A 15,702-nucleotide genomic window follows, 5' to 3' on the forward strand; every position below is an offset into this window, starting at 1 on the left:
AGACTCCAAGGCTGAGAGAGGCCGTGGCAGTTGAGGTGCACCTGGGAGCGCCTAACTGCTCCTGCCTCTGCCGCAGCGGGTGGGCCAGGCAGCCCCTGCCCACAGCCCTCCTCAGCAGACGGACCAGAGCCGCCCAGCAAGTCTCAGCTCCCTGTCTCCTCTCCTGCCAAGGACTCTTCTTTCTCTCCAGGCGAAGGCTGTCCTGGTCTCTGGTGTCTCCTCTGTCATGCCCACCCAGGTCTGGTCTAGGCGACCCTCCTTGGTGTTCACTGTACTTCTATCTTCAAGGCACAGTTGTGTGTGGACCTGCCTAACCCCAGCCAGGCCGATGCTTCTCCGTGGGTAGAAGAGCCAACAGCTGTTCCCCAGAGCCTTGCACTGTCTCTCTGTTTTGTACGTCTAGAAGTCCAGCTTCCTCTATCCTTGGGCCTGGCGCTCAGGACTGGGCCAACTACACTCCATTTACAAAGAGAGTTTTAAAACTTTTGGTGCATGAATAAACATTTGTCTCCGCAGCCTTCTCACAACAGATAAACTTCTGGTCAGGCTTAGTCTGTCAGTTTAAAGCCATCTCTGAGCCACTTACCTCCCCCTGCCTCATCACCCCACTGAGCAACTGCCAGAACTGCAGAAGCCAGCTCCCAATAGAGGAGGTGGAAACCCCAATGGCGAAGAGTCGTGATGGTCAGCATAAATTCATAAAGAAAAGTGTCAGGCATTTCCCCCCCAATTAAAGCCCAGTCAATTCAAAGGCGAAGGCCAGGTCCAGCTCTGCCCTGTTCCAGCAAACTGCCTTCCAGCTGTGCTCTGAGGAGGGTTGTCCCAGTCAGGCAGCGCCCCGGGCCAGTGCTGGGATTTGAGTAATCACAGGCCCAAGTCGGGTGTGTGGGAAGGTGTATTGTTTGGCCTGGCTCACAGCCCTTAACACTGCAGCTATTTTAAACGGATCCCACAACCTTTTATTTGCTTCACTAATTTCTCTAAAATAGAATTGTTTATTTGTGGGTCAAAATTGGAGAAGCTTCTTATTCATCACCAAACTGCTCTTTGATGAGACTGGAGACTACCTAAGCCCCAGAGCCCAGAAGGACTTGGCCCTGAGTCAGTAGTCAATCAACATTAGCTAACAGCAAGATCGTGTGTGGTGTCTCCGAATCCCCAGAACCAGAACAGGCCACTCAGTTAGTAGTCATGGATTTGCAGGTTCCTTCATCTGCCCTGACCTTCCCTGGTGGCTCAGATGGTAAAGAATCTGTTTACAATGTGGGAGACCTGGGTTCGATCCGTGGGTCAGGAAGATCCCCTGGATAAGGGAATGGCTACCCACTCCAGAATTCTTGCCTGGAGAATTCCATGAACAGAGAAACCTGGCAGGCTAATCGCAAAAAAGTCAGACACACTTTCTCCTGCCCTAACTTCTCATCTGTAGTCCAGTTCTCTATTTTCACTGTCTAAATGGTATTTCCACATAAATACGTTTGAGGTGATGGGCCAACACTATTTCCTAATTTCTGCCAGTGTTGGTAATTATACTAGTTTTTGTTGTTGTTATTAATACATGGCCTAGAATCTCATGGCTTACAATGTCAGATCTCATTCATGCGACATGTCCATCGCAAGTTGGCTGCAGCTCTGCTCTACATTGGTTTTTGTTTGGTTTTTATTTATGCTTTCTCTAGCTGCAGTGAGTGGGGGCTACTCTCTAGTTGTGGTGCTGTGGCTTCTCTTGTTGCGGAGCACAGGCTCTAGAGCATGGGCTTGAGGAGTTGTGGCTCATGGGCTTAGTTGCCCTGAGGCATGTGGAATCTTCCCAGACCATGGATCGAATCTGTGTCCCCTGTATTGGCATGCGGATTCTTAACCACTGGACCACCAGGGAAGCCCTCTGCATTGTTTTTACTCTAGGAACCAGGCTGGTGAAGCCACTTCTATTTTGAATGTTGCTGACTGCTACAGCAGAGGGGAAAGTGATATGGTGGCTCCCAAAGCTTCCAGAAAGTGATATACATCATTTTCAGTCACATTTCATTGACTAAGGTAAGTCACACAACTAAAACTTCTCCAAGGAGAAGCAGTAAATGTTCGGAAACATAGTACTTACTTTATGCCAGCAACTATTCTAAATACATCTTTAAAATAACAGTTTTATTGTGATATAATTCACACATCATAAAATTTAGCCTTTTAAAGTATATGATTACATAATTTTTAGTATATACACAGTTTTTCAGTCACCACCACTAGTAATAATGGTTCACACCAATTTCAGATTATTTTCATCACTCAAAAAAAGAAACCTCATGCCTATTAGTGGCCTCTCGCTATTCTCTCCTCCCCAGCCCCTACTGTTAGTAGGCAACTCTTTTTGTCCGAATAACATTCCAGCATGTGAGTATACTGTATTTTGTTTATCCAGTCATCAGTTGATAATGTGGGTTGTTACTAGCTCTTTGCTATTGTGATTGATGCTGCTGTGAACATTTGTGTCCACATTGGTTTGTGAACATAGGTTTCTAGTTCTCTTGGGTATATACTTAAGAGTGGAATTTCTTTCTCATGTGGTAATTCTGTTTAACATTTTGGGGAACTTCCATTCCGTTTTAAGTGTCTACAATATTTTACCATGGTCCCAATTTCTCCACATTCTCAACTCTTATTATTGTCTGTCCTTTTTATTTTAGGCAACCTAGTGAGTGTGAAGTGGTGTCTAATTGAGGTTTTGATTTGCATTTCCCTAATGACTAGTAATGTTGAGCATGTTTTCAGGTGCTCATTGACCTTTTGTGTATTTTCTTTGAAAGTGTCTATTTAAATCTCTTGTCCATTTTTTAACTGGGTTGTTTGTTTTTTTATTGTTGAATTAGTAACAACATTTTGTATATTCTGCATACCAGTCCCTTATCAGATATATGATTTGCAAACTTTTTCTATCCCATTAGCTATTTTTTCACTTTCTTAATGATATCCTTTAAAGCATAAAAGTGTTTAATTTTGATGAAGTCAATTTTGTCTATTTTTCCTTTTGTTGCTTGTGTTTTTGGTATTATATCTAAGAAACCATTGCCTAATTCAAGGTAACTATGTTACAGTTTTATGTAAAGGAATTTTATAATTTTAGCTCTTACATTTAGGTTGATGATGTATTTTGGTATGAAGTAGGAGTCAATACTTTTTTTTTAATTAATCTTTTATTTTGAAATAATTTTAGATTTGCAGTACAGTTGCACAGATAGTACAGTTCCCATATACCTTTCACCCAGCTTCCCCTAATGTCTAATATAACTATAGTACATTTGTCAAAATAAGAAACTTTAAATGATATGATAGTTTTAACAAAATATAAACTTTATTTGGATCCCATCATTTTTTCCACTTCTATACTTTTTTTAATTCCAAGATCTAATCCAGGATAAAATACTGCATTTAGCTAAATACATTTTTATATATTAAGTAATTTAATCCTCACAACAATATAATTATCTTCCCATTACAGAGGAATTGAGAGTGGCTCAGACAGTAACAAATCTGCCTACAATGCAGGAGAGCCAGGTTCAATCCCTGGGTCAGGAAGATCCCCTGCAGAAAGGAATAGCAACCCACTCCAGTATTCTTGCCTGGAGAATCCCATGGACAGAGGAGCCTGGCAGGCTACAGTCCATGGGGTTACAAAGAGTCAGACATGACTGAGCGATCCAACACTTTCACTTTCACAGAGGAAATGAAGGCATAAAGAGCTTAAAGTAATTTACCCAAGGTTATATTGCTAGTAAGTGATGGAATTTTTCTCATCTTCATTGTCAGTCCAAAATTCTAGGTAAATTACACTGCTTCCTTCAGTCACCTCTCAAAGAAGGTGCAAGGGAGTTGAATGTTGTGAGATGTTGTCAGTCTGAAAATTTTTTATTGTTTTTATTCTATTTGACTGGCAGTTTGGGCAATGTGATAGACTGTCTGATGTACTCCCATATCTCAGGGTTCTGAAATTTCACCCTGGTATCTCCTGATATAGGGACTTTTTTATTCATTGTGTTGAGCCCTCCCTGAGTTTCAATAGGGAGACTGATATCCTTTAGATTTGGAAATATTGTTCTTATTTCTGTGATAATTTACTTTCTATTCTGTTAGTGGGATGGTGGGACCCCACCATCTAGGGGACCCCACCATCTAGGGGACTCTACCATCTAGGGGACCCCACCATCTAGGGGACCGCACCATCTAGGGGACCCCACCATCTAGGGGACTCTAATTTCCCTGTCTTTTTCTCTCCTGTTTTCCTTTTTTGTGTTTTTATTTAGTTATTTTTTAAACTTGGGAATATATATACATATTGTCATGTGTCCTGATTTTTAAACTTACTTTTTTATACATATTTTAATGGCTGTACATCATATGAACATTCTTTATTTGACCAGTGTTCTTTTATTGGGCATGTGTTCCCTATTAGTGCCATGTACCTGGTTAAAATAAGTTGTAACAAAATTTTGCTTCCTTATGAAATATTACTAAAAGTGGAATTCCTAGATCAGAGAGTATGTATATTTTAAATACATTTTTCTGGTACATGTTAGCAATTTACCCTCCACAAATTAACATTCTCATTAATAATACATAAGGATATTTAATCATTTTCCTTATAAAGCATACTTTTGGGAACAGATAAGCTAATTTAAACTGGAGACATATATTCTTTGTAAATAGAAACTTGTAATATTGAATACATTCGAGGGAAATTTTCCTCTCTAATCTGAGAGGTTACTTTATATGTGTAGTTTTAACATATATTATCACTATTATGCTGCTAACCATCCTTAGAACGAATACTCTAGTTTCCGTATAGAGTTATCTCTTCTCTGGCTTAACTAAGAGCATCCTCATCATACAGCCGTAATACCTAAGAATTAGATCAGGGTGGCCAGGGCACTGAGAAGAGCAACACGGCTAACAGCTTTGAAAGCCTGGCAATTTGTCATTAGGTGAATTTTACATAAGCCACTTTGGATGCAGAAAACTCATAGCCAGTTTTCCTGAAAATGAAGGTTTTACCTAAGAAGGTAGTACATGATTTGGTAAGGACCATTGGTTAGCCAAGAAAACCTTCATAGGGTTAATGATGAAAAAGCAAAGATCTTCTATAGTTTTTCTTTGCTTCAAAAGCTATTGCTAAGAAGAATCCTTATTTTTATAGAGACATTGAAATGTTTATAGAAGAAATGATATGATATTTGGGGTTTATTTCAAAATAGATGGAGCAAGGGAGCAGTGGGTGGGAAGATAAAAGATAAAATGCAAAAAGTTTGGCCGTAGATTTACTGTTGAAACTGGGTGACCGGTACTTGGGGTACATTTTACCATTCTATCTGTATATGTTTGATATTTTCCATGAAAACAAAACAAAAACAAGGAAACCTCCTTCACTGTGGTCTTTTGGGAGAAACTGAGGCAAGCTATTAGATTTGGCAATTTGAACCTGATCCCAAGGCAAGATGATGGAGTAACACCCCAGATATGAGCTGGCTCAGGTAGGCTCACTTGACCTAACTCTACAATCCATGGCCAGGTGCCTGGATTTTTGTAGCTCCCAAGGAAATCTTAACCAGAGCTCAGTCACATCCCCCCACTTTAAGCAACTGGTTAAAAAATAGAAATTCAATATAACACCCAAAGTGCTGAAAATAATCTAGGTCTTGACTTGGGTATGTAAAAATTAACCAAGCTATATACTCTGAAGACGTGTGTATATATGTATTATGTATATATATATACATATATAATATTATATAATATGTTTATAAATATAAATTATATAAAAATAAAAATTTATAAAAGAGAATAAAGTATCCAAGACTTTATTTCTAGAGCTATTTAAGAATTATTGTGAATCACAAGCTCTGATCCTTATAAACAAGAGGTATTTCTGACATGTTCCCTTTGCAAACATGATCATACCTGGCAGAAAAGCAGCATTTATTCTGTCTTTGAAAAAGTCAGCCTAATTTAAGGATCATCTAGTCTGCTTATTAGAGGGGGCAGCAAAAACAGAGTTTAAAAGTCTAGGCTTTAATATCAAATTCACTTAGGTTTGAACCCTACTAAGTAGTGGCATTATTTTGGGCAACATTACCTTTCAACTTCAGTTTCCTCACCCTTAAAATAGCAATAATAACAATAATACTGCCTACCTCACAGAGCTGTTGCAGTCAGTGAGATAAAATGTGAAAAGAACTCATAGTCAACAACCAAAAAAAATGAGTTATTATAGCTCTATTGACAAATTTTGAGCCTGGGTTTTTCTAGCTAGTTGTACGTAAGGAATAGGCAGACTTTAGATATAGCTTATATAGTATATGCAACATTATATTCCTTTGAAATTTTTCTCAGACTTTAGAGCTGTTGGCAGGAATTGGGTATGGCACCATCTGCACAGGTTCAACACAGATACACTCTATCCTGCTGCCCACCTACTAACACTTACGTTAAATCTTAAAGAATCTGAGCAATAAAACAGTTTTTATAGATGAGCTTGAAAACTCCTTTCTGTTGTAAAAAACAGAAAAGTAAGCACTTTTCTATATGCAGATAAAATGAGTCATTTCAAACTCAGAGCTCATGATAAAACCCTCTTGGTAATCACTGCTGGAGAAGTTAAATATTTGCAAAATAAATTTACACTTGGTATGTGTTTGGTGGGTATGTCTCATCTTCTAACTGGTTCATAATGTTAAACCAATGTTATGTAAGTTTCTTTGTTTATCTTCATATATATCATAAATCCTCGACATATATCAGAAATATGTAATACAAATACCCAGAGGGTAGATATGGCAGAAAGTATCCTTACTAAAAGTTTTGACTTCTGGGAATGCTTAATTAAGATTTTCTTGGGCTTCCCTAGTAGTCCAGTGGTTAAGAATCCCCCTGCCAATGCAGGGGACATGGGTTCAATCCCTGATCCAGGAAAATTCCACATTTGGAGTGACTAAGTCCCTGTGGCACAGCCACTGAAGCCCACACGCCTAGAGGCTTGCTCCGCAACAAGAGAAGCCACCACAATGAAAAGCCCACACACCGCAACAAAGAGTAGCCCCCACTCATCGCAACTAGAGAAAGCCCCCACACAGTAATGAAAAGAAAACCCTGTACAGCTAGTAAAATTTTTTAATTAAAAAAAGATTTTCTTTTGATGTTAACATTTTCATTTAATTCTTTTGTTAAGGTTATGTTGGAGTTGAATCTAATTAGAATTATTTGGATGTTCATTGTACTATTCAAAGTTTTCTGTATTGAAAGTATACATTTGGAAAAATATCATTTTGGCCATGTTCTATGGATGTGACCTTTTAGAGTCTAATTTGTGTGCTACAAAGACCTAAAACAATCTCCTCAGGAAAAGTCTACACCTGACTGTTTTTTTCTTGTAGGTGAGAAAAGCCTTTTACTTAGGTACCTCAGCTTTCACAATAGGTCAAACTCTACCCTTGAATTGTCTGTTAAGGCATGTATGTCTGAATTTAGACAACTCAGGATTTACATTCCAGGATTAGGTTGGTAATATAATCTCGTCACCCAATATTTATTAAAAACTCAGTAGGGAGAAGCAATTTTCAGGAAGTGCACGGTGCATGCATGCTCAGTCGTGTCTGACTCTTTGCTACCTCGTGGACTGTAGGCTCCTCTGTCCATGAAATTTTCCAAGCAAGAATACTAGAGTGGGTTGCCACTTCCTTCTCCAGGGGATCTTTCTGACCCAGGGATCGAACCCACATCTCTTGTGTCTCCTGAATTGACAGGCGGATTCTTTACCACTGCACCACCTGGAAAGGATTATACTTTTTCAGACAATCTAGTCTAAGACATATCCATGGATTAAACCAGATAATTAGACAGCTGGTGCCTTGCTGGACAGTGCCATAGCTTCTCAAAGTATAATTCTTTGTATATACCAATTTGTACTTTTGTATGATATCAACATTGTATAATAAGTGTTACATATATTATAAGGAAGTATGAGAATATTGTTCATTTCTATCATACAGTTAACCACTTTTTAGGATTCCAGAGATAAATATAGTTGGTCTTATAATATATAGCTGGTCTTATAATACAGCTTAAATATAATATATATATATATAAAATTTATATATATATATATAGCTCATCTTATATATATATATATATATATATATATATATATATATATATATAAGCTCATCTTATAACTACCAAAAATAATTAATAGTAATAGTCTCAACTTTGCATTAGAAAGAATGAGAGAGAGAGAGAAGAAAAAGAAGTAAAACATTTTCATCTTCCCTTTCTGACTCCTTCCCAGAGAATCCAAGCAAAAACATGGAGAAGTTTGGTTAGATAAGCATCATGGAATATGTCAAAATCAAATAAGTGATTTTCTACAATCCAAACTATAATATTCTTCCCAAACCAGAAGCAAAAAGGTGTGTGCAAAGCGTAGATCACACTCTTGGGTTTCCCTGGTGGCCCAGCGGTAAAGGATCCACCTGCCAATGCAGGGACACAGGTTCGATCCCTGATCTAGGAAGACCCCACATGCCTTGGAGCTACTAAGCCCATGTGCCACAACTACTGAAGCCTGTGCGCCTAGAGCCGGTGCACCACAACAAGAGAAGCACCGGAATGAGGAGCAGCCCCCGCTTGCCACAACTAGAGTAAAGCCCACACAGCAATGAAGACCCAGTATAGCCAAAAATAAACAAATAAAATTATAAAAAAAAAAAAAAACAAAATTCGAACCCCAGCTTCATGTATTATGTGAGTCTCAGATCTGTAGTAGAAACTCTGCAATGGTGCTGACTGGCAGCACTTATCAGGGTTCTCCAGAGAAACAGGACCAGTAGGAAATATCTAGATATATATGAGAAAATTTATTATAGGAATTGGCTTACCCTGTTATGGAGGCCAGGAAGTGCCATGATCAGCAAGCTGGAGAACCAGGAGACCAATGGTATAATTCAGGCTGTGTCTAAATGTTTGAGAACCAGGACAACTGATGGTGTAACTCCAGTCTGAGGCTGAAGGCCTGAGAACCAGAAATTCTAACATTCAAGCCTAAGAGCAGATGGGGTGGAGGGTGGAATTCACCCTTCGTCTCCACCTTTTTGTTCTCTTAGGGCCCTCTATAGATTGAATGATACCAGTCCACATTGTTAAGGGCAATATTCTTTACTTTATTTACCTATTCGAAGGCTGATCTCTTTGGGAAACACCCTCACAGATACATCCAGAAATAGCATTTTGCCAGCTATTTGGGTATCCCTTTTTGTGTCAAGATGACACAAAAAGTTAATCATCACACTGGTCAAAAGAAAAGTCCCTGGGGAATTCCCTGGAGTCCTAGTGGTTAAGACTCTGCCTTTCACTGCCATGGACAGGGGTTCAATCTCTGGTCAGGGAATTAAGATCCCACAGGCAGCATGGTCATCTCAGAGGCCTGGAGTAGGACAGAAATATTCTTCATTCATTAATTTTATCTTTTATTTACCTTCCATGCTATAGTCACTTCTTGGTTGGTAAAAGAGAGCAGAGACTCCCATATCCATCTCTATACCCAACATGGGGCACAATATGTGAAATTCATCCAGTATTCACTAAATATATGTTGAATTAAACTGAATCATGCTATTGGGACTTCCCTGGCAATCCAGCGACTAAGATACTAAGCTCGCAATGCAGGAGACCCAGCTTTGATCCCTGGTCTAGGAAGATTCCACATGCCTCACCGCAACTAAGCCTGTGAGCCACAACAAGAGAAGCCACCACAATGACAAGCCCGCATGATCGCCACAACTAGAGAAAGCCCATGCAAAACAATGAGGACCCAGCGCAGCACCTCCCCCCCCGCCAAAATTAATAAAAATAAAACGCTTCCTGGCAAGTCCTGGGCATTGTCTGGAGTATGAAAGCTACCCTGCTCCCACACTGTGGGTCCTACCTCCCTCCAAGAGCCCTCCTGCAGGGTCTGTGGCCAGGCTGGCCTGGATTTGAATCTTGGCCCTGTCCTCTGGCCATGTGATCTAGGAAAGACAAACCTCTTCAAGTCTATTTCCACAGCATGTTTATTGGGATGGTTAAGGACAGGGTATGAAAGGGCCTCAATAGTGCTCTGGTATATAGAAACAATAACTAACAGTAAATGCCAACTTGATGCCTCACATCTATTAACTTGTTAAGTCTATGCAGTGCAACAAACTATGAGGTAGGTGCTATTCCTATAAGCATGTTCACAGATAAAGAAACTGGGGGACTGAGAAGTTGAGGAACTTGCCTAAGGCTAATAAATGAAAGAGTCAGAATTTCTAGATTTTAGAAACCTGGCTCAGAGTTCATGTCTTTAATGACTACATTCTGCTCTTCCTTGGCTACTATGGTCTTTATAATTTTTCTTGGCAGAGGTGTAACTATTGTATTCATTTGGGAAAATAATTTGTCAATATATGTTCATAAACTTGAAAAAATTCTTATTCTTTGATGCAATAATTCCATTTCTGGCAATCAATCCTAAAGAAAGAATTATACATACATAAAAACCCAAATGCACTTTAAAAAAATCACAGGGACTTCCTTGTTGGTCCAATGGCTAAAAGACTCTGTGCTCCCAATGCAGGTGGCCCAAGTCAGATCCCTGGTCAGGGAACTAGATCCCATATGCCACAACTAAAGATCACACATGCCACAAATGAAGACCCAGTGCAGCCAAATAACTAAATATAAATATTTTTTTAAAAAGAAAAAAAATCACAGAATCATTCATAGTAGGGAAAAATAAATAAAATCATAACACATCATTTAAATGGAAAATTATGCAATACGATCACAGTATACAAAATATACATTATACTTTAAGACTGAGAAAAACATTCCAAAATATTGCTAGTGGTAAAACTTAGGTAATGGCATATGGAAGTATGCTTTAATATGTTCTTTTATCAACTTTACAAGTGTTCTGTCATACAGCTATTCTGATTTTAGTAAGTTACTCACTTAATGCTGTTTTCTAGGCTTGGAGCAGGAGGTGAGGAAATGTGTCCCCTTTCCTCTACAAAAATTATCAGCTTCATCTCCCCCATCCTTATCACTTCCTAAGGCTCTAACAGGCACACGGCTTTTGGCTCAAGGCTTTTCCTCCCCGTGCTGGATGTGGAATGATTAGCAGGGTTTGGTAGAAAGAGACAAGAATGGAACAGATTTGGTTGAGTTTACAAAAGCTGCTAGTTATCAGAACCTAGGCTTCTTAAACCACTGGTGTCCTTTTGGGCAGGAAATAGAAACAGCTCTAATGTCTGCCTCTGAGAAGTACCAGCCTTTTTCTCTTTTCCACGAGGCCAGTAAGCAGGAGAACTAGAACACCCCAGCGGGTTGCATCTGCCTAAATACGAGTCATACTGTCCTTCTACCAGGGACCTGTCTCTGAGCTTCTATGCGGGCTGATCTTCTGAGCTTCACAGACTGCCTAAGTTTTCCAGGGGTCTCAACTCCCACCTTACTTCTAGGTCAGACATTCTGTCTGGCAGAGCTATGCTTTATGAGTAATTTTTTAAAGTTACAATATATAGGCTTTACTGTTTGAAAGTGAAATGTTTCATCTAGGGTAAACACAGGGTAAAATGATCACCAAACATCCTGGAGGAAATGATGAAAAACTCAAAAGAAAAATAATATTATATTTTCTCTCTCGCTACATTTTCCATTCACCAACTAAAATCTACTTTTTTTTCCATAAAAGTTCACGCTGGGTTTGTTTCTATGAAGAGTCATTTCATGCAGCCCACACATAAGATGACACTTTATTCAGTCAATCTGTTCTTAGGAACAATGTAAAAATATACGTGGTGAGGTTAACAATTTTCTTATTTGAACTCTGAACACCTAAGCTGACAGCTGCCTCCCTCTTTAGATGTTTGAAATCCTTTATGTAAATGTTTAAATTTTTATAGCTAAGAGAATATATTTTATAATGTGACAAGATTTAAATATATTAGTCCCAAAATGTTTATTAAAGGAAAATAGTGTTCTTCTTTATGGTTGCAAAGGTTCTATATATTAATACAAGATTGGGTCTTACTCATAGGATGTCTTATATTAATTTGTTTATCTCTAAATTTCTTCTACCCATTTCCCAACTTTTGCATACGTTGGTAAAAAAGCATTACCCACTTTCCATAAATGATGATACCATCAAATCTTATTCTGACTTACTGTATCATTTGAATGTTATTTTGATAGCTTGATGCTTATAAGGGTGGAAGTGAGACAAATATATTACTTCACAGAATTATCATTCTGCATTTATATCCCTTTAATTCATACAATTTAGAAAAATACATATTTCCATCTAGTTTCACCAACTAAAACAGCTAGTCCAAAGACAAAAATTAGATAGTTTTTTAATACCATGAGAACAAAATCATAGCAGCATGACAGGGTGCGGCCACGGTCTAACAAATACTTTTTGTGCATAAAATAAAAACTAGTTCTATGTCTAGTCTTTTATCATGGTCTAACTTTTCCATAGTTGAATTTTAAATCTTTTAACTGTTTGCTACTTATTATGATTTTTTTTTTTTGGCTTGTGCATTACACAAACTTTCTATCCCAAATACTTTTTCTGGTATGTAACAAGAGCTATAAAAAATATTCCTTGTTGGATCCAGAAATTCCACCCCTAGAAAGATATTCTGAAGAAACAATTTAAAATATGGGTAAATCTATAGTCATAAAACTTGTCACTGCATTATTTAAAATAGTAAAAAATGAAAATAAGCTAAATACTAAGACAGGCATGATTAAGTAAATTATAGTAACCTAGTTGATAGATTTTTTATGTCAATTATCAATTATCAAAAAAATAATATAAAAGCAATGAATATGATTGTCATGATTTCTATTTAAATAGTTTTACTATAAAATAGTTTTGTTCAAGTAAAGAATTTCTGAAAAAATAAAGAGAATAGAAGAAATATTATCCACTGCAAAAAAACAGAATACATATTTGTATTTGTGATATGATTCCAATCACTTTTTTTTAAAGAAGTAAAGCAAAAATATCAAAATGTTGTCTTGCTGTGGTTTCTTCTTCTGTGTCTTTATCAAATTTTATCTAATATAATTTATAATGAAAAATATATTTAAAAAATAAAGCATCACCTTTTTTGTAGACAAAATCTCTTGTCTGATTTACAGAGGAGCCCCATGCCTAATTCCATCCTGTGATTTTTTTTTTTCTTTTTACTCTGTGTATTAAACATTGATTTTACTCTCAGTATCTCTCCCACATCTACTCCTCAGTCAAAAGTTCATGGTATTTGATACATATGAGGCATTTCTTGCTTTAAATATGGGAAAACTAAGTTCTGAAATAAGTTAATTATTCATTTAACATCACCCAAGTAAATCCATAGGCTATCTAGAAAGGAAAATAGATACTTGATTCATTTTTTTCCCTGACCTTTGCTTTTTAAAAAATCCAAATCTCTGCAACATGCTGTCACAAAGTTCACTTACTTGAAGTTGAGCAAACTGAATCAGAACAAGGAGGTTAAACCTAAGACACCTTCACAGGGAGCATTCTTTCATTCTTGGTACTCAGAGGAACCTGTGAAGAGTGGAAATCAGAGGACTGCTCCACGGTCTTGCAAGGTTGGTAGGTACTTGGACTTTGCAGATGAGAAACAGGCTGGGAGAATTGAGCTAAATTGTTCAAGGTAACAGGGCTAGTAACTAGCACAACAGAGATTGATACGACAAATGGCCATCTACAAAAAGCCCAGACTCTTTCCCCTCCTGATAGCATCGCTGTGATGATAAAATGATGCAAATGTCACAGAAATGTGTGCTGGAAATGGAGGCATTACCTCTCCTCTGAGGCTTCAGGATCACCTATTTTCCTATGCCTCTCACAAACAGAACAGAGATGGTAACTGTAAAGTTTTGTGAAAAAAAAAAAAAAAAAAAACTAAACAAGAAACTGGTAATATCCTGTTACAATCTTCTTTCTAAAAATGTCTCAAATCTTTTGTTGAAGGGAAATTCTGATCTATGAGATGGTGCTTGAAATAAATGGGTCACTGGCCAGAGCTCGGAAATGTTTGCCATATGAAGAAGGTCATTTGGCATCTGTAGATATATTATTATTGTTATTTAATAATAATTAGTAAATTACTGACAAAATTAGTATATTTAACATCTTTTTTTGAGAAAACAAGCGTTTATACAAAATTACGCCCCACATTCTGCTTACTATTTTATCCAGTTCCAAAAGAATGTTTGGGGAGACACATTCTTCCTAGATCTAAAAAAGTGTACCTTTCAAGGGTAGGGGTTACCTTACTTGCTTCACTCTCCATTTAGTAGTGAATGAGAGGGAATTTGGAAGAGTGGGAATCAGGTTCATTCTATCATCATTTCTGGCCCTGGCTCTATGCTGCTCCTTGGCAAGTTTCTTATCCTTTCTGGGTGCCCCTCTTCTTACCTTTCTCCTCTGTCCCCCTCTAAGTGTGAGAATCATATTCTAACACTATACACCTGAGAGATGCCTGATCTAGATGGTTGAATATTTTTAATGTGTATTTATTTATTTGAATTAGTAATACATCCACATGGCTCACAACATAAAATATGTAAAGGGGGATTCAGTGCCAACTCCCTCCACCTGGTCCTTTCTGGGGGCCCCTGTCCCAGTCCCAGTTTTATTTTGCAAACTTAGAGGTTATGAAAGGCAAAAAAGAAAAAGGCAAGATGACTAGATTTCCTCTGAATGAAAGGGATTTATTCTAAGGTAATTATCTGTTCCCTTCATAGTCTCGGCCATGCTTTCTGAAACTTTAAACAGCATCACTCAACCAAATTACTAACTAATCACAGTGCCTTTTCAAGAAATTTTGACTTTGAACTTACTAATGTGCAAAGGAAATGGTTCAGCCATTTCTCTAGAACTTGGTTGATAATAAGTTTTCTTTGGTCCCATTTATCATTAAAATTTGTCTTTTTTTTTGCTGTTGCATAAAATAGAAGGAAAAAAAGAAAGATGTGTTTTGACTGCTTTAAGATTTTTATATCTTAGGCAAGGACAAAGTACACTAATAAAAACTTCAAAATGACCGTGATTTTCCCTTCAGCTAATTCAATATTTGTAGTCCTTCTGATTAAGATTGCTCGCTTCTGCATGTATTTATAAAGGAAGTGTGTTAAGCAAATGAACAGTAGTGTAAGGAGGACAGCTAGTCACACAATTAAGATGTGTGTATGGTCCCACACCTGTTACATAGTAGGTGTGCAGCCACTGGTGTATAAAATGTCTAAATTATTAAAGCATGCTTGAAGCATGGCAATAGTAACCAAATACTTTCCACAAACCTTTAGATTTACAACGCAAATTAGAAATCACTTTAAAAACTTCTCTAAGGACTTTTTTTCCATGACAACTTTGGATTAATCTAAAAAATAGTAAGTTTATGTGCAATAACTGAGGAACACCAATCTCTTCTCTGGAGATTTATTGTGCAGAAAGTAGTGATCAAAATTAACTCAATTCATTTAGGAAATCAAGGTAATTATAACGGCTATCAATCCCCCTTAGGAAGGTTTAGGCTTTAAGTACACACCACAGGCCACACTCTTTGGATCATCATATACAGTCTAGCACTGGAGGTTGTATTTATTTATGGGTGAGGT

Source organism: Cervus elaphus, chromosome 20, assembly GCF_910594005.1.
Source record: "Cervus elaphus chromosome 20, mCerEla1.1, whole genome shotgun sequence".
Taxonomy (NCBI): Eukaryota; Metazoa; Chordata; class Mammalia; order Artiodactyla; family Cervidae; genus Cervus; species Cervus elaphus.